Below are 16,910 nucleotides of genomic sequence, written 5' to 3' on the forward strand. Positions count from 1 at the left end.
ATATAATCAATAAGGAAATATTAAAAACTTGGCCAAAGATGGGGCCTGGGTGGCTCAGTTGGTTAAGCGTCTGTCTTCAGCTGGGGTCATGATTCCAGGACCCTGGGATTGAGCCTCATGGCGGGCTCCCTGCTCAGCGGGGAGTCTGCTTCAACCTCTCCCTCTCCCCCTCCCCTGCCCCCATGAGCGCTATCTCTCAAATATATAAATAAAATCTTAAAAAAAAACCCAAAACTTGGCTAAAGTTAGCACAAATGACATTTAAAAATGGAATTGACTAAGCAATTTTACTGAAAATGAGGCAAGCTTTATGAATAATATTTTGAAAAAAGTAAAATGAAAAATTATCAGTTATTTAAAAAGAACACTGTAAGCTTGTGGTTTTTATGTCTATATCGACTGGTATCTGTCACTATCTATCCAGACATTCAGTGGTGATAACATCTACTATGATGAATGCAATAAGAGATTTGTACTGTTAAGAAAAAGCTGCCACATGCTAGTTTTTTTTAACAATGCTGATTATCAGGGGTGCCTGGGTGGCTCAATTGGTTAAGCGTCTGCCTTCAGCTCAGGTCATGGTTTCAGGGTCCTGGGATTGAGCCCCACATGGATCCCCAGGTCAGGCTCACTGCTCAGCGGGGAGTCTGCTTCTCCCCCTGCTCCTCCCCCTGCTCCTCCCCCCTGCTTGTGTTCTCTCTCTCTCTTTCTCAAATAAATAAAGTCTTTTTTAAAAAACAATGCTGATATCACAATGATAATACCTTGTATAGGAGAAACACTGGAAGTGGAAATCTAGAGACACAAACTACAACCTTGGCTACTAATTACACGTCATTTGGCCTTGGACAAACTGCATTGTCCTCTTAGAAAAGGGATTACTCATTTCTGCCATATTGAGACTAGACCATAAACTTCTAGTTTCAAATAATGACAATAATAGTAATTTTGTCTTCCATGATGTCAGACATGTCTACAAAAAATTGCCCCATCCAATTTCCTTGAGGAAAAAGAAGCTCTAGGCTGTTCTTTCAGAATGGGGAGGCATGGCTACTACTCAGACAAAGGTGGACATGTGGTCCAAGGGCAGCCAATCCATAGGCTGAGGATACTTTGCACAAGGGCTTTGGTACAATAGGGGCAATGGATATATTTCAGCTAAATAATCTCCCCTGCTGGAATTTGAGTAGTGTAATATGGAGATAATCAACATACTGATAATTGGAAAAAGAAATAAGATACAGAAAAGTAGCTGAGGCCAGGATAGTGGTGTCAGAAGAACTAGTGAAAGGGATGGCAAGAAAATCCATTGCTCCCACAGATGAAGGCAGGTGTCCTAAACATTGCAAATATATTGACACACCTCTCTACAAAATACAGAATTCAAAATTGTAAGATTACAAACACCAAAGCATGTGCACAGCAGTCCAATACGCTTGAGTTTTCCCTTTAGGACTATGCACTGACTGAAATGAAATATCAAAACCTTAAAAAAAAAAATTCTGGTACCTTGTCTTTGAAGGTCCCTGATGCACATTCTCAGTCTTTCCTATTGGATCGTTTACTTGAACTGCTTTTGATTGTGAACCAAAGCCCTTCCAGGGTTTTTCTTTCTTCTTCTTTCTTTCTTTTATTGTGATAGAAATCATATAACATGAGGTTTACCCTTTTAAAACATTTTTAAGACTCCAGTATCATTAACTATAAGCACAATGTTGTACAGCAGATCTCTAGGACTTTTTCGTCTTGCATGACTAAAACTCTATATCCACTGAACAACACCCTGTTTCCCCCTACCCCTCAGCCCCTTGCAGCCATCATTCTACATTCTGTTTCTGGGAGTTTGACTATCTTAGATACCTCATGTAAGTGGAATGATGCAGTATTTATCCTTCTGTAATTTTCCTATTTCACTTAGCATAATGTCTTCAAGTTTCATCTATGTTGTAGAATGTGACAGGACTTCCTTCTTGATGAAATCATATTCCATTGTATGTATATACCACATTTTCCCTCTGAGTCCCTTCTCTCTTATTGTCCTATGTTATTCTCACAATACATACCTGTTACTAGAGGTAACTTGGGTAAAACCTCTTCTCCTTGGAACTTAGAGAACTAACTAATAAAATTTTTTCCACCTGTCATCTAATTTAATGTTCCTCAAAAACCTATGGGTATTTTGATCTCTGTTTTAAAATTAGAAACTGAGACTCACATTCTTATCCCAAATTACAAAATTAGACAGTGGCATAGACTGCCTTCAAACCTAGAAATGTGTGACCACAGAGGCCATGCTGTTGTGGTGCCTTCCAAATGTAAAGTTCCAATGGGCTGTTATCCCACACCTCTACTGAAAATAATAATAATGTGATATTTTTCATAATACTTCCATATCTTTAGCCCATATCTTCATATTTTTGTTCCAATGTGGGAGATAAATGAGAAAGGTAATATCATTTCCATTTTGCAGATACAGAAACCTAGGATCCCACCCAATCTGCAGACTATATAAAGCAAACCATTGCAGAGGAAAGGACACATGCCTGTCTTCTCCACTTACCAGCTATACGAACTTCTACACTTCACTAATAGGGGTTCTATGTCAATAATGACATTGATCTCATAGAATAATGTGAGGATTCAAATTAAATGAATCCTCTAGGCTTTAGTAGGTACTCAATAAATGGTAACTATTATTCATTCATCATGACATTGATCTCATAGAATAATGTGAGGATTCAAATTAAATGAAATCTAGCTCTACAATTGGCAAAAAAAAATGTCCAATAGATGATCTTTCTCTTCTTTTTTTCATCCCTGATCCCACCCACCCTCTTTTTAAGAATTAAATCACACTGTGTTTAATATCCATCAAACTCTCCAAGGTCAAATTATAATGTGAAATATGTGAAGTATGATTCATCATATAGGATTTCCTTAGATCAAAGAGTGTCATTTTATCCAGGACTACTCATGTCTATTTCTGCTCACTTGCTAATTTATTTCCACCCCGCCTTGTTCTAAAAAGCATTTAAGGCAGATAACTCAACTTAAATTGCCAGGATATAAACAGTGACATAAACATGAGAGAGCTCATTCCTTCAGTGGTCTCCCAACTTAAAAACTCCCTGTAGAAAAGGAAAGATGTGCTAATCTGAAAGCCAGAAACATTTAGAATTGAGGATAATTTCATCATCCAAAACACTAGATTTCACGAAAATTGCCCTCTCTGAGTCTCAGTTTCCACTTCCGTGAACTGAGGGAGTAGGATTAGCTGATTTTTCATTTTCCTCCCAACTTGTATGCTGCAATGTTATCATGGGAGCAGAACATCAATCAGGGAATCTGGCCGCTACCTTAAAACTGAAGCGGAGAGGAGTTTCAGCCGCTATAAGGAGACTTCCTGTCCACCTGGGAACACTCCCTCCACTGACCTCCTCTAGCACATTGACTTGATCACCCATTTGATGCATTATTTTAATGATTAAATTATGAGTTGGTTTTTGTTTTCATAGGTGTGTAGTTAACAGAGAAGACACATAGTTAACAGAGCCTTATACACGTTCATAACTACAATACCCGATAGAGTATGTAAAGACAGTGAATACTTGCTGATAAGGGAAACTTCTTTTCGTGTTCTCTCAGATTTAAAATTTAAATACCTTGAATGTGTTTACAATTATGTGTTCTCTGGGTCACACAAAATAGTTTCTGTTGTTAACATTGGTCCCAGACATTGTAAAACCTTTTCACCTTAATTATTAAGTTTGATGCCTCCAACAGTCTCAAATCTTGCACAGTGATCTACATTCTACTACTGATCTACATTCCTATAACACTTACAAGCAGGGAAGAATGGCAAGTGAAAAACATGGGCTTTAAAATTAAATTAGGTTCTCGGTCCTGAATCTACAATTACCAGCCATGAAAGCAACAAAGAATTATTGAAATTTCTGAGTCTTGGCTGAGATTAAACTATTCTATAGTTATCATGAGGACTGATTAGATAATATCTGAAAATTTCTAGGCTTTAGTAGGTACTCAATAAATGGTAACTATTATTCATTCTACAAAATATTAAGGAATATAGATAAGGAAGAAAAACATAAAATTGTCTTGTCACAGATGTGACTGTCTATGTAGAAAATGCAAACAAATAGACAAAAAAAAAAACCTCTTGGAACCAATAAGTGATTATGACAGAGTTGCAGATTAATATGCAAAAGTCAATCACTTTTCTGTGTTCCAGCAATGAATAAGTGGAATTTAAAATTAAAAACACAACACCATTTACATTAGCACCCAAAGAAATGATATACTTAGGTCTAAATATAACAAAATATGTTAGAGACCTATATGAGGAAAACTACAAAACTATGGTGAATGAAATCAAAGAACTAAATAGATATCTCATGTTCATGGATAGGAAGACTCAATATTATCAAGATGTCAGTTCTTCCCAATCTGATCTACAGATTCAATGCAATCCAAATCAAAATTCCAGTAAGTTATTTGTGGATATTAACAAACTGATTCAAAGTTTATATGAAGAGGCAGAAGACCCAGAATTGCCAATTCAATGTGGAGGGAGTAAAGCAAAGTGAAAAAAAGAACAACTTGGAGGAGTGATGCTACCTGACTTCAAAGCTTACTATCAAGCTACGGTAATCAAGACAATGTGGTATTGGTGAAAGAACAGACAAATAGATCAATGGAACGGATTAGAGAGCCCAGAAATAGACCCACATATATATGGGCAATGGATCTTTGACAAAGGAGCAGTGGCAATACAAGGAAGCAAAGATAACCTTTTAAATAAATGATGCTGGAGGGGTGCCTGGGTAGCTCAGTTGATTGGGCGTCTGACTCTTGATTTCAGCTCAGGTCATGATCTCAGGGTCTTGAGATCAAGCTCTGTGTTGGGCTCTGTGCTCAGTGCAGAGTCTACTTGGGATTCTCTCTCTCCCTCTGCACTTCCCCCCTCTCATGTGCACGTTCTCTCTCCCTCTCTCTCTAATAAATAAATAAATAAATAAATAAATAAATAAATAAATAAAATCCTAAAAAAAAGAAACAATCTGATTTTAAAATGAGCCAAAGACCTTAACAGACACCCCACCAAAGTATATGTATAGATAACAAACAAGCATATGAAAAGATGTTCCATATCCTATTTCATTGGGGAAATGTAAATTAAAACACCAAAGATACCACAACATAACTATTAGAATGGCCAAAATCTAGAACACTGACACAACACCAAATGCTGGCTAGGTTATAAGCAATGAAAACTCTCATTCATTGCTGGTGGGAGTGCAAAATGGCACAGCCATTTTGGAAGACAGTTTAGCAGTTTCTTATAAAACTAAACACACTCTTACCATACAATCCAGCAATACCACTCCTTCGTATTTACCCCAAAAGAGTTGAAAACTTACATTCACACAAAAACATGTACATGCATATTTATAGCAGCTTTATTCGTAATTGCTAAAATTTGGAAACCATCAAGATGTCCTTCAGTAGATGAATGGATAAATGAACTGGTATATCCAGAAAAATGGAATATTATTCAGTCTAAAAAGAAATTGGCTTTTAAAAAGAAAAAGCTATGAATAGATATCGAGGAACTTTAAATACGTATTACTAAATGAAAGCAGTCAATCTGAAAAGGGTAGGTACTGTCAGATTCCAATTGTATGAAATTGTGGAAAAGGTGAAAGTATGGATACAGCAAAAAAATCGGTGGTTGCCAGGTGTTAGGGGTGGGGTTAGGGATGAATAATTAGAGCACAGAAGATTTCTAGGGCAGTGAAAATACTTTGCATGATACCATAACGATGGACCCATGTCATTACACATTTCTGAAAACTCATAGGATGCACAACATAAAGAGTGAACCATAGTGTAAACTATGGATTTTGGGTGATGATATCTTATGCTCATCAATTGTAACAAATGTTTCAGTCTGGTGGGGGAGCTATGCTATGCAGGTTGGCAGGGGGTATACGGGAAATCTCTGTACCTTTCCCTGAACTTTGCTGTGAACCTAAAACTGCTCTAAAAAATAAAGTCTTTTTTTTAAAAAAGATTTTATTTATTTATTTATTTATTTATTTATTTATTTATTTATTTATTTATTTGACAGAGAGAAACACAGTGAGAGAGGGAACACAAGCAGGGGGAATGGGAGAGGGAGAAGCAGGGAGCCCGATGCGGGGCTCCATCCCAGGACCCTGAGATCATAACCTGAGCTGAAGGCAGATGCCTAACGACTGAGCCACCCAGACTTTATTAAAAAATGTAGTCTTAATTCTTAAATCTTATCTTGTGATTTCATCCACAAAATCTTCCAGCAACTCCTCCCAGCCTCAGAATCAAGATCTCCCTATTCATCTTTGCTTTTCAAAGACCGCATAATTTGTGTGCAGCTTACCTGTTGGAATATATGGGAATCTGCGTGAATCCTTAGACCTTGACAACCTAGCTTTTGAATACGTCTTCTTGTCCCTCCATTTGTCACTGTAGACAGATTAAAGATTTTAAAGCTAGTCACAGACACAAAAACTGAGATTGAATATAGGCTCTGCCACTTCATACCTCTTGGGATCTTACGGATTCCACTTAACCTAGCTCCATCTGTGAAAAGGTGATGGTAATGTAAGGATTGCTGCTAATACCTATATTGTTTATAACTCGGGGCCTGGCACATGGTAGGCACTCAGTAGTTGGCAGTGATGGTGATAATGAGGAGGAGGATTTTCTGGCCACTGAGCCGAGATGCAGAAAGTAGAAAAAAATTCTCTCTTTCAATACTTTCACCGAGTTTTAACTAAATCAATATTGACTTATTCAATGCACACGTATTTTTCCCTAACCAGTACACAGACTGACATCTGAACCACATATTCTATTTCACGTTGTTGTCTTTATATAAATATAACATTCACCAATCAGGTGTCTTATAGACTGTTAACAGAATGTAATGATTAGAAGGATGGATTCTGGAAGTAAATTGGATTTACATGGCCACTAACTGTTAAGCTTGGACAAGTTACTTTCTCTCTCCTTGCCTCCGTTTGTTCATATGGAAATTCTGGATAATAATAATAGCTATCTCTTAAATAAATAATTAAAATTAAATAAGTTAGCACATGTATAAAGTACTTAGAATGGTTCCTGGCAATCATAAGCTTTCAGTAAGTATTTGCTATTATTATTATTATTTCATTCTTTGTTCTGTCTGATAACCCTTTCACCAGCCACCTCCCAAAATATTTAGCATTAGCTGGCCACAGAGATGTCCTGAATATTTAATGGCTTGAAATTGGATGTAATTTGAATTTACAAGGCTTAAAAAGAAAGACACTGACAATGGTGGAAGAGTTTGTGGAAACACGTACAGCCATTCTGATGAGCAATGTAGAGAGTCCGCAACTATTTTAAATGCGTATCTTAATCTGTAATCTAACTTCTTTATGCCAATGACATAACAGATCAAATTCGCTAACCTAAACATATAAGTCTGATAGTTGTATAGCTCTGTATACAAGAAAATAACAACTTAAACGTACACCAAAAGGAAAATGGTAAAATAAGCCATAGAGTATTCACAGTTCAGCTATTTAGACTTGAGCCCTTGAACCCTTACTGTACTCTGTTACCTATCCTACCTATCCTGAGCCTCTCAGTAAATGTATTTCTCAAGCCAAAAACCTATGATTCTTATCTGACTCCTTTCTACCCAATCTTCCAGTAAGTCCAGTCAAGTTTTCTTCTATAACATACTGGCCTCTACACTGTGACCTGACCCAAACCATCTCTCATAAAGACTGCTGCTCCAGCATCCTCATCAGTTTCCTTGCTTCCATTTTGACCCCTATGCCAGTCAGTTTTCCACACAGTAGTCTGAGATATCTTTTAAAAATACAAATCAGATCAATTAAACCACCTTCTCAGAGCTTCTGATTGTTTTCCATCAGACCTCACATTGGAATTAGATCCAGACTTTAAGTTCCATCCTACAAAATGTTAATGAATCTTTCCAATGTCAACTTGTACTATTGTTTCTTCTCACTTATTATAATCTGTTACTATCAGCCCTTTTCCTGTTTCTCCAACATGCGAACTCATTGCTACCTTAGAATCTCATGAGTTTAACCTTTTGCCTAGAAAGCTCACCCCCTAGATTGTGAGGGGTTGACTCCCATATGGGCTTCAACTTAAATATATATATTTTTTTCAGACAGACATTTCTTTTACAACAAACTCTAAGCAGACCCTCCATCTACTGCATCCCCAATACTGGTCATTTCATGACAGTTTATTTTATTTTCTTTGTAGAATAATCACTAACTAGAATTCTCTTGTTATTAATCTGTTTACTTCTTTACTATTTGTCTTCCCCACTAGAATAGGCTCCATAAAGCAAGGACCTTCCCTAAAGAACTCTTTCTCAGATTTCACTCCCTGAGGATGTATTTCATGGTTATTGTTATTGGTATTATCACTGTCATTATTATTATTATTTATTGTGTTACTTGAGAATTTCTGCTTGGTTTCCCCTATTTCAGAGCAAAAGTAAGAGCATTGCTTTATATAGATCACATAAACCACAAACATAATTTCTTTCACTCATTTTTTCTTATGCTCCCATTAAAAAAAATAGCAAATCCATTAATTTGGTGCTGATGGTGTTTATTTTTCCTTAAATCTTCTCATCCTTGATCACATTCCCAGACTTCTTTTTATACATTGTAATTTTTCTATAACAATAGGACTCAAAGTATCATTTATATCTATGTCAGTCATCTCACCTATGGTGTCTCATTTAAATACCCTCAACAACCTGAAGGGGTGGGTATCATCAGGCCCATTTCATGAATAACAGCTAACATTTGTTGACTGATTATTCCATACTAGGCACTGTTAAAAGTGTTCTTCTTATGTTAACCAAGCTTCATGACAACTAACATTTTATAGGTCAGGAAGCCAAGGAGAAGAGAAATTAATTAACCAGTATCATACCATACAGATATATTATATCTGTATTATATCTGTATATGTATTATATCTATTATATCATATTGTACAGATATTGTTAATGACAATTTCAGGACTCAAACCCCTGTCTGACTCCAGCCTCATTTTTTTAACTTCTATATTATATTGTTTTCACATATAACAAAAATTTCCTTTGGGAGAGTTTGAGGAATTTGAGAATAAGTGGCAGAACAGGGTTTGAATGAAAAACACAGACTCTAAACCATTCAACTAGTTTGCTATCCCCAATGATATTTAGTGCTTCAGTCAGGACTGTGAAATGTTTTGTGACCAGACAAGTTGTTAGAACTCATTTCTCATCCCCTAGACCAGTGCTTGCTCTTCTCTTTTACTTGTCCCATTCCATTCTCTATTGGACGTTTTCTTCTTCATAGGATTGATTAACAGTTCTGTGGCTGTTCCCTACCCACTGCTTATGCCCACCTTTGTCCCAGCAAATGTGAACAAAGGGGACTGGCATACAAAGGAAGTTCAGTGAAACAGTGTAGATGCAGGTGACTCTGCAGTCTGTCAAGGCTAACAGCCATCCTAGACGCAGCTCTACCCATGTGCCAGGCACGGTGAACACTCTGCATGCGTTCTTTCATTTGGCTCTTCACAGCAGCCCTGTGAGGGAGCTAGACTTATCTCTGTTTCCAGGCGAGGAAACACAACCTCAGAGAGATTAAGACTTGCCCAAGGTCACACAGGTAGACGTGAAGCACCAGGATTCGAATATGAGTTTTCCTAACACCATGGATGACTCTTAAACTCTTTTTTTTTTTAAAGATTGTATTTATTTGAGAGAGAGAGTGAGAGAGCACACACGCATGCACACACAAGCGAGCAGGGGGAGGGGTAGAGAGGGAGGGAGAGGGAGAGAATCTCAAGCAGACTCAGAGCACGGAGCCCCATGTGGGGCTTGATCTCACGACCCTGAGATCATGACTCCAGCCAAAACCAAGAGTTGGATGCTTGACCAACTGAGCCACCCAGGCACCCCTTAAACTCTTCAACACTACACATACGGATTTCTAAATGAAATTAGGAGGGAGCTTTTCACTAGAGTTCTAGCTTGTTATCAACAGTTTTTTAAAAGTGTAATATGGGCAATTCAACTTAGTAAGTCACACAGAAAAAATGCTGAATAGGGGAGGACCCAGAAGTCAGTGAAGGCATCCTGAGATAGAACATGGTTTCTGTCCTTACATAACACATGTGCACAAAATGTTCCCAGCCCAGATATGCAACATGAAAGCTCTCATTGGATTACACTTTCAAAGGTGTCATTCCCAATGTTGTTATGGTGTCATGGCAACTGATTCAGGTCAGAATTCCTGCATTTTAATTCTTGCCTAACAGTGGAAAGAGCGTCTCACTTACTGTCAAAACTCAAGAAGCCCTTAGAGACCATCTAGCCCAACCCCTTTCATTGTATTGATTAAGAGACTGAAGCCCTACTGACTTTAAAACACGAGGTAGCAACTTGGATGAATCTCAAAGACATTATGTGGAGTGAAAGAAGCCAGATACAAAAGACTACATGGCCACCATGTAATGTTTTTATACAAGAATAGAGTGGGTTAAGCTTGTTAAAAAAAAAAAAAAAGACTACATTGTATATAATTCCTTTTATATAAAGTTCCAGACAAATGAAGCAGTTCTGTGGTGATAGAAGTTCCAACAACTGTAACCTCTGTGGCTGGGGAGGGGGAGGGGGGAAGGCATTGACTATAAAGAGGCACAAAGAAACCTTTAAGGCAATTTCTATACTTTGATCTGAAAGGTAATTACACAGGTCTATGCATTCATAAAAATGCATCAAACCGTACACTTAAGTCTCGCAAATTTTATTGTATAAAAATTATATCTAAAAAGAAAATGAAAAAAGAAAATAACTGCCTATATACTAAGAGGTCTGTGGGAATCTCATCTTTTACTGAATAATACTCAGAGACCATTTTGTAGTACGTTGAGAATTACATTGAGGATTGCGGATGTGGAAAATCGCTCTGTAGAACAGGGAAGAAATTTACTCAGGGTCATGGAATAAGGAAAAAACTAGGTTTGGGTTTTACTTTTCATGCCATAATGGCTTAGAAATTCCGGGAATTATAAAGAAGTTTCAATGGAGGCCCCTGCCATACTGTGGAAAAAGCACAGTACTTGAAGGCAGATTTGAAGTTTGAAGGCAGAGAATTTGTATTTAAAGATCAACTTCACCATTATTTGTATAAATGACAATTTATGGCACGTGGTAGGCATTCAATTTATTTTTAAGGGGGAGAATGTGAAAGGATGATCGAATGAAATATGATCCATAATTTAGCCTCTGAATTTAGGAACAATAAAAATAAAAATCTTTTATATATTCTAAAGCAGTGACCTTCAAAGTACGTTCCATATAAGACCAAATATTTACCATTTGTACCATTACAGAAAAGCTTTTTGGGTCAAATGTGGTTTGACAATCTTGATTTAAACAAATTGAATAACTTTGCTTTAGCTGCAGGACTTCTTTCAAGTGCTAATGTACATGTGAAATCCCTAGAGAAAAATTAGGTATACAGCATTTTCTAAAATCACTTAACCACTATATTATCATTAGATTGGAATATTAACATCTCACAAAACAAAAATGTATCATAGAAGGAAAAAGTCCTATCTTTTTAAAGGATGAGGAAAAATGTCAAACTTAGTCCATGATACCTGGATAAAAAATGAATGAAATGAGATGAGATTTCACTTTTACTAACTTCCAAACCCAAATTTAAACATTTTTAAAAATTAATAACTTTAAAAGATGTGATGCCCTGGGGTGCCTCGGTGGCTTAGTCTGTTGGGCGTCTGCCTTCGGCTCAGGTCATGGTCCCAAGATTCTGTGATCGAGCCCCATGGGGGGGCTCCCTGCTTGGCAGGGAGTCTGCTTCACCCTCTCCCTCTGCCCCTCCCCTCTGCTCCTGCACTCTCTTTCTCTCTCTCTCACATAAATAAAATCTTTAAAAAAATTTAAGTCTTTTAAAAAAATAAAAATAAAATAAACAATGTGATGTCCTAAAGTTAAATATATTTGTGGGTTTATTATATATAAAGAAATTAAACATGACCACAATGGTATGAATGACTGGAGAGAGGAAATGAAAATATATTACTGTAAGGTTATTACATGATGAATTATTGACATATTTAATCATAGACTGCAAACGCTTAAAATGTATATAGAAAACACTAGAGTAAAACTTTAAAATTTTTTAAAAACGTATAGCCAATAATGGTGGAGCAAAAATGGAATCATAAAAACTATTCAATGCAAAAACAGCAGGAAAATGAGAAAAAGGAAAAAAAACCAAGAGGGAAAACTTGTAAAATATATAGTAAGATGGTAGATCCAAATCCAATTATTATCAATGTCAATTATCAATTATTAATAAAACAAAAACACTAATTTGAAAAGACATAGGCCCCCCTATGTTCATAGCAGCATTATTTACAATAGCCAAGATATGGAAGCAACGTAAGTGTCCAATGATGGATGAATGGATAAAAAAGATACACACACACACACACACACACACACACACACAATGGGATATTACTCAGCCATAAAAAAGGAATGAAATTTAGCCTTTTGCCACCACATACCAGACCTAGAAGATATTATTCTATGTGAAATAAGTCAGACAGAGAAAGATAAATACCATATGATTTCACTTATATGTAGAATCTAAAAAACAAAACAAATGAACAAACAAACAAAAAACAACAAAAGAGAAACAGACTCATAAATACAGAGAACAAGCTAGTGGTTGTCAGCAGAAGGGGGTGCAGGGATAGGTGAAATAAGTGGAGGAAGTTAAGAGGTACAAGCTTCCAGTTACAAAATAAATAAGTCACATGGATAAAAAGTATACCATAGAGAATACAGTCAATAATGTAATAATTTTGTATGGTGACAGATGGTGACTATACTTGGTGAGATTTGTGTAATGCGTAGAACTGCCAGATCTCTATGTTGTACACCCGAAACTAATATATGTCAACTATACTTAAATTAAAAAATAAATTTAAGAAGTGTTTAGAAAGAACTTTTTTAAATAAAAAAAATGTAATGCCATTTACAATAGCATCAGAAACAAAAATTTTAGGAATAAATATAATGAAAGATGTGCTTTACGAAAACTATGAAACAATACTTGAAAAGAAATTAAAGACTACTGAAATAAATGGAGAAATACAACACGTTCATGGATACAAAGACACAAAATTACAAAAATTTAAAATGTTCCCAAATTTAATGTACAAATTCAGCTCAATAGCATTCAAAATTCTAGTAAGACACTTTGTAGAAAACGAGTAGCTGAATTTATATTACATATGAAAATGCAAAAGGCCAAGTAGAGCCAAAAGATCCTCTGCAAGGATACTGAGGATGGGATATTAGCAATAAGTGGAAAGTTGCAAGTGATGATTCCTAAAATCTTTTCCTTCAAACTCTAAACTTCATATTTCTTTAAAAGAATGAAGCTCTTGGTGGTGAACGTTGACTTCAGAAGACCTAGGTTTTCACACTGGTCACCTTTATTTACTAAGGTAAACAACCTTGGACAATCATTTGACTTCTGTCATCAGTCAGTAAAGTGAAAATAATTCCAGCTTTCTCACATTATTGAAGTGAAGACAAAAACGTGCCAATGGAAGCATTTTGAAAACTGTACCATATGTATTTATTATTGCTTTTATTACTTGAGGAACTGTACTTATATCAGGAGCAAGACAGAAAAACTAGATGACAGAAGCTATTTTGGAAGCTATTAAAAATATTGAGTGGGTAGGAAGCAGCTGGAACTCTCAGGTGGAATGCAAGTGGGAATTTCCTGAGTAGTTATCTGAAGAAGGGAAGAGCTTACCAAACATGGCAGAAGGGCAGCTCAGTTGAAATACCAAAGAACAGAGATGTTTCTTGGGATTCTGAGGACTCCTGCACATACTGGCACTATATTTGACAGACACATAGCCAACTTGGCCATGTGTGACAGAAGAATCAGTTAAACAGTTGGGCCAGAACATTAAGCGAGTATACAAGTAGTAGGAATAATTTTAAAGAACATGATGTCAGTAAGCCAACACCTTAAAGAGAATTAGTTATTCAATATGGTCAAGTTTTCCAAATAATTCAGAATTTACCCTTTGCATGCCATATGGCTTAACCATATCTGGGGAAAGGAAATATTCTAAAAATCTATACACACACATTTTGCCTCCTTGAAGAAAATATAATCCACAAAATTTTATCTATCTTTGACAACTCTATAAAATACAGATACACCCGTTGGATTTTATTAAGGTACATGGGGTTATCTGCCCTGCACTGTTTTATCCCCCAATTTACATGTTCTAAGAGTACTCCTAGCTTTCCTTGTGGAATTTTCTACCATAACAACCTATATGACACAACCACACTCCAGCCCTCACCATTACGTGGATATTCTCCACCCCCAAGATGCAAAACTTGAAGTGCCCTTTCTGATCAGATTACCTCTTTCTGTCTTTCCCACTCTCTAACTTTCATCTTGCTCCTCACATTCATCACACACAAAGTTCCTTCTCCTCTTCCTATTATTGCTAACTGAATATCCTGTCCTAGTTTGCTCTCTCTCTCTTCCAACCTAAATTCAATGCTGAACATATCAGGTACCAACTCACCTTCAGTAACACATAATCTTGAGCTTCTACCAGTTCTCTTAGCAAAATTCCAAACCAATCAATAAAGGTCAGCTATTTTCATGTGGGGGTATAGCTTATATTTAAGAAAAGAGGCTCTAAATTCAGGCACATTTAATTTTAAATTCCAATTCTTCCACTTACTTGGTTTCTTTGAACCAAGACCATTTATTTAACTTCTTTCTGCCTCATTCTCTCTATATGGTATATTCCATGCTGTGGTACCCATAATGGTGTCTTAAAAAAAATCAGATGCAAGGTGAGAATTTGTTGAATGAAAATAAACATTACCCCCCTTAATGTCATGGAAATGGCCATTAATTTCTATTACTGTTCCTTTTCTTACTTCGAAATACATCTACAGTTTCAGTCAGCCTTTCTGTTTTCCATTTTGCCTTAGGAGAAGGATGACGACAATTCTCCAAGGCTAATCTCCCACCTCTCCTCTGTATTCCAAGTTCTCCCACGTCTTCAGTGCATTGCCTTATCAAATTTCCTTCTAATATTCTCACCACAACAGGATGTTCTTCCTTTAACCCACAAACATGCTTTATCTTTCTCTGTAAGTTACTCCCTCAGTTTTCCCTTGTCTCGTCTTCCCAAGGTCCTCCAAAGGGCAGTGTCTACTTATGGCTTCTACTTCCTTGCCTCTCATTCATTCAGCGTTCACCAAATCTAATTTAGCTCCTTTCTTACAATTGGACTGAAAAATATTGAGCATTAGCTATTTAAAAATAAATTCTTTTTTTGTTTTATTTAATTTCTCATAAAAATTTGACATGATTGGGGGCGCCTGGGTGGCTCAGTTGGTTAAGCGTCCAACTCTTGGTTTCAGCTTAGGTCATGATCTCAGGGTCATGGTTTGAGCCCCATGCACCGGGCTCTATGCTCAGCATGGAGTCTGCTTGGGATTCTCTCTCCCTCTGCCTCTCCCTCTGCTCATGCTCGCTCTCTCTTGAATAATAAATAAATAAATCTTTTAAGAAACATTTGATATGATTGTTGCACTTTCCTCTGAACCCTGTGCCTTTCCTTTCAGTGCCACTACTCCCTTAAGCTATGCTCCTACTGAACATTCTTCCTCAATCTCATTTCTTTATTTTCCTTCCTTCACTGCCTAGCTCTCACACCTGGTATGTCTCACAGTTTAATTCCTGACCCATTAAGTTTCAGCTACCTGATGTCAACCCCAAATCATTGTCTCCATCTCAGTGTTCCCCTTCATCCAGACTTCCAACTCTCCATCAGCCATTATTACTCACACATCCAAAACCAAACTCACTATTTCTTCCTCACACCCAAGTCTCCTCCTCTTTTGTTCCCTATAGTTAGAGCTTCCCCTCCCCAGTTAAAAATGTAGAAGTCATTTTAACATTTTTTAATCTTTCTACATATAACTGATAATAACATCTTATTGGTTCTATCTATAAAATCTCAAATCTATGCCTGTATTTTTAACTTCATTACTAATGCTTGCATGTTTGCTCACTTGCTTATATTCATTCAAGGTAGAACTCCTGACTTTCCCTACCCAAACCTGACCTCCACCTGCAGTGCTATTACAGTGAATGACACCACCATTCTCCCACTTGGAGATGCCAAAAACCTAGCATCTGCCTTTGATTTCCCACTTCTCTCACTGGTCACATGCAATCCATCATCCATTCTTGAAGATCCACCTTCGAATGATCAAGAACTAATATGATATTCTGTAGATCTCTACTACATCCTTAGATCAGGCCACCAAGGTCTCTTGCCTCACTTTTAAAATATTAAATAGCTGTCTTACTTTCACTCTTAACCTATAACCCCCTTTCAACTTATTCTGTATACATAAATTGTCAAAGTATTAAAGGCCAGATTGCATTTTAAAAAGTTAATCATAATCAAAATCGTAATCATAATCATAATACAGACACATTGAATACATGCCAGGTACTGTTGAAGTGCTTCACACATGTTAATTAACTTCATCTTCACAACATCTCTGTGAGGTCCAAGGCTCAGAGAAGTAAACTAGGTTGCTTCAGGCCAAAGACCTAGATGAAACCAGGTCATGTGTCTCCTTTCCTAAGCAACCTTCCAACAGATTTCCGTTATATTTATAATTAAATACAAATTGTTTACTACAGCCAACAATGATCTCA

General features: G+C 36.7%; 1 pseudogene; it reads right to left on the reverse strand.

Moving 5' to 3' along the window:
- The window catches only part of LOC102727702 (uncharacterized), a 28,687-nt pseudogene extending 12,259 nt beyond the window's left edge, over positions 1-16,428 (reverse strand).
- Between the last annotated feature and the right edge of the window lie 482 nt (positions 16,429-16,910).

Source organism: Leptonychotes weddellii, chromosome 7, assembly GCF_054177405.1.
Source record: "Leptonychotes weddellii isolate Sample4059 chromosome 7, ASM5417740v2, whole genome shotgun sequence".
In the NCBI taxonomy this organism is placed as follows: Eukaryota; Metazoa; Chordata; class Mammalia; order Carnivora; family Phocidae; genus Leptonychotes; species Leptonychotes weddellii.